This window comes from Choloepus didactylus, chromosome 1 (assembly GCF_015220235.1).
Source record: "Choloepus didactylus isolate mChoDid1 chromosome 1, mChoDid1.pri, whole genome shotgun sequence".
NCBI classification, from domain to species: Eukaryota; Metazoa; Chordata; class Mammalia; order Pilosa; family Megalonychidae; genus Choloepus; species Choloepus didactylus.
The window spans coordinates 148983239-148987640 of record NC_051307.1 but is presented as its reverse complement, the minus strand read 5'-3'; positions in this window follow the sequence as shown (position 1 = coordinate 148987640).

Genomic DNA, 4402 nt, shown 5'->3' with positions numbered 1-4402 from the left:
ACATGGAATGAAATTTCAACTCAGCTGCTGATTAGCAATGTTATTTGTGTAAGTTACTTAAGATCTTTGAACCACAGAGTCTTTGTCTAAAAGCATGCTATGGAAAATATTCCTCTTATTTGGTTGTTATGAGGATTAAGTTAGAAACTATATGCAAAATATTTTAAAGAGCCTCTGGCACTGTCTTCAATTTGGAGTAGACCTTTAACATCATTTTGATATTAGCAACCTGTTTTATTTTAGTAATTCTGGTTTAGTGAAACTTGTACTATTTTTATTCATTTTAAAAGCAGGTACTGAATATTAAATTCTGAAAAGATTTAAAAAGTCCCACATCTATGGCATTTTTCTCTGAAATATAATAAAAAATAACATAACAATGATAGGAACATCATTTTAAATAACATTTTGTATGGTTTAATTTTTTCTATATTAATAAATTAAAACAGCTTGGAATCTTCAATGCTTTTCAAATTATTTTGCTTTTCCCTGTTAGAAAGGCTTATCCATTTTTAAAATTTTATTTTTAAAATTCATTTTTAAAATTTCATTTTTAAACTTCATTTTTAAAATTTTGTGTGCTTGTTACATTTTCTGTGACTTTCATGCTGATTAAGAAATCTGAGAGACATAACTGTTGTTAACTTTATTGATATCATCTGATCATTAACTGTTTTGGTTTAGTGATAGATGTTTTATTAGCATGTGATACTGGACTTGTTTTGAAATTTGTCTTATCTAATGATAATGCTAAGTTCAAATCCCTGGTAACCTGTTTGTCAGTATTTAAAAGTGACTCTATTTTACTATGTGACCTATTTTGCCTTCATTAAACTTGGTAAATAAAGGCTACTGTATAACTACTGAGATTAGGGATTATGATACATATTTTATGCTTTAAATTAGAGATGAATTGATAACAATTAACATTTACACAAGTGTTACTGAAAAACAACTTTATAAAATATGCCAACCTCCCAACTCTTCTCCTCTTATAAAAGTGACCAATAAATTTATGGCTCCATCAAAATATGCACTTGACTAGCTTTGAGCAAGTGAAAACATTTATCTTTTCAGTCAGGTGCTTTCAGATATTCATACATTATTGCAAAGTGTCATACTTTTCTTTTTGATAAGTAATAATTTATTTTGGATAGTCTAATTTTCACTGAAATCTCCATTCTTCATTGATCTTAAAATATTTCAATTTATAAAAGCTATTAACCTCTAAATTTTAAAGTCTTTTTTTTTTCTTAAATTAGAAGGGTAACACAGAAAAACATTTGATAATTGTGATTTATCTTTTATTTCTGTTCTCTGATATACTTATCATCCTGAAAAGTTTTTCCAAAATGTATGGATCCTCTCTACCTCCTACCTTGATACACTCCAGTGGAGCTGATCACTGGGAATAAGATGGGAAGAGTTGAAAAAAAATTGTCAAATAAAAGTTAACTGGACATCCCAGGTGGCCACAGTATGCCATGTCTTTACCAAAAGTAGTCCCCACATACCTGGGTCTCTACCTGAGATTCTATAAAAGATTCACTCTCTATGTTTTATCTCTCAGAAACTTAAATTCACCAGTGTTCCTATACCAGACAAGTCCTAAAACCCAGAGGCAACAGCCTTTTTAAGAACAACAATCAGAAGCAGCCCCCTTCCCCATACCGTTGACACCCCCTTTCAAAATGAACAAGTTAGGGAGCTCACTGCCTAGATACTTCTGAAGATGGAGAAAGATATTAAGTGAGAGAAAGGGGTAGCAACAAACAAGATAAGATTTAACAAAGGTCTATGAATAGTGAAACTTTATATAAACTTATATATATCTATATATATTTTTGGATGCTGGGGTGTTGGAATAGCTGGAAGGATGTAGGTAACATGATGGAACTGTAACCTATAACATCCTTTGGAATTTGCTGTATAGCTGTTCATTGAATTGTGCTTGGAAAGTCTTCACCTTTCTGTGTATATCCTATGTTGCATAATAAGGAAAGAACTGAAACTGTGAAACTGTAACCCATGGCAATTTTTGAGATTGCCTATATAGCTGCTTGTTGAGCTGTATATCGAGGGTTGACACCTTTCTGTATGCATGTTATATTTTACAGTAATGGAAATAGCTGAAGTTGTGGAACTGATCCATGATATTCTTTGAAATTTGCTAAGTACTTGTTAAATCGTACTTTGAAAGTTATCACTGTTTTGTACACTGTTATGTATACATGCTGAAGTTCACAGTAAAAAATGCACTGAGAAAGTTAACTGGAGTAAGACAAGCTTTCTTATTATGATAGACAAGTTTTCTTACTATGGTAAAAATGTCTCAGAGGACTCAAAAAATCAATGCTGGAAAAAGTGAGTCCCCAGTAATGTACTGGCTATATTCAACTAAGATACAAGTGATTGAGCAAGTAGAGACAGTTCAGTGCTCTTGACAACAACAAAAACATTAACTAGTGGAAGAAAGAAAGATGGATCCTTCTAATTGTCTAATAGTGGAAGGATTCTTGCATAATTACAGGGCTACAGTGACAGCTGCTTACAATGGCCTCTATCAGGCACTGCAGGTGGTAATTTACCCATGTGCTTCCCATTCATTTGAATGGAAAACAGTAGAGGATGGCTCTTCTGAATCGTATATAATCACAGACATTTTAAGCAACCATCATGGAAGATTTCTCCTTTCCATCAATGTAAAAATATGACTTAATTTTTTATATTAGTCTTTTCTACCCAACAGACCTCTTTAAGTACTAACTAAGGCTAAACACTTGCCTCCTTATTTTTCCTCTGAACTTATTACTTTATTATTTTCATATTCTAACGCATATGTGAAGGGCAAAAAAACAACCAAATCTCCTTGGTTAAGATAGAGAAGATTTGGGGTTTTATTCTTTTCCCTTTATTCTTTTTATTATAAGCTCATATTTTCTTTTAGCCAAAATTCAGTTTTCTCTTTATTTACCTCTAATCTCCCTGCCAGTTGGTGTCCTAGTTAGCTGAAGAGATGGATGAAAGTTTCTGGGAGAAATTAAGATTTGCGTAAGGAAAAAATTCCAACCACAACAAAGCCTACAACAACAAAGGTTGACTGAATAATTTACTTATAATTTATAAAAAGTACAGAAAATAACCCTCAAAAAATAACAGGTTGCGTGTAATATTCTGTAAAGTGGATTATTGTGCATAAATTTTCAAGAAGCTGAATGGCACCACAAAACATATTTTAGATACTTAGAGGAGTTGAGGATGGGATGGATATACTGGAAATTTACATTTTAATTTTAATCATGGCAGGTAAGGTTCTTTTCACTGTATATTACATTTAGTTAATGAACTTGGTGAGCAGAACTTGAGCAAATCATCAGTTTCACTCTAATTCGTTATACAATGTAGGATTCATTAATGTGGATTTCTATTCTACTTTACTTAAACAAAGCTTACTTCTACCACCAGCCTATCTTGTTTTTCCATTTTGGAAATGGTCATCTCTAAGTTTTAACTGCAGTGAGCATGCAATTTGACATTTTATCCTTTTCATTCCTAATTTAATTCAGATCTAATTGTCTACCAGTGTTCAGGTAGACTGGCTTTATTCAGTAAACAGACAGCATATCTATACTTCAACCAGACACATGTAAGCCAAAAAAAGGTCAAAACAAAATAAAATATGCTCCTCTCATAATGGTAGTGACCATTCTACAACTATCTAAGGCTAATGTTTCACATTGAATGTCTTTAAGTAATCATGCAGAAACAGATTATAGCATCCTTTATTTACCCCAAGGTAAATAGGCTATTAAGAAACCCAAAATTCCCAATCTCACATTATGATATATATTTATAGTCCAAGTGTAATGGATAGAAAAGCTAACATAAATATTGACCCCTTTGAAATCTGAGTCTAAAATTTGTGTTATTAAATATTAAGGAAGTCCCATTAGGTGGTATGAGCTACCCTTTACTTTTTAACATTCTTTAACTCTTCCTAACTTGATTCTGTGATTTTGGCCAGACAGTGAAAACAAAAACTTTATGGTATGTATGTTAGTCATTGCACTAAACAGTGACAGTTTTCCACTGAAGAGGGAAGGGGTTTCTTTCCTAGGCATAGGAGTGAGGAAATAAAGATGCATGTATTTCTATGTGTGTTGGTGTGTGTTATGAGTTTGTGAAGAAACTGAATTAGAATAGAAATAGAATTCCATTGCTGTCAAGCTTCTTTTTTGGGCCCCCAACCCTACTTCTGCCTCCCCCATCACAGAGAATGCTTCGCTAGAATATTCATTCCACATTCGGGATGGTGCAGAACTGGTACACAATCTGTGCACAAGAGAATAGAAATGAAAGTTGTTTCTCTCCCAAGCAACGTTACAGATATAATCACATGTCT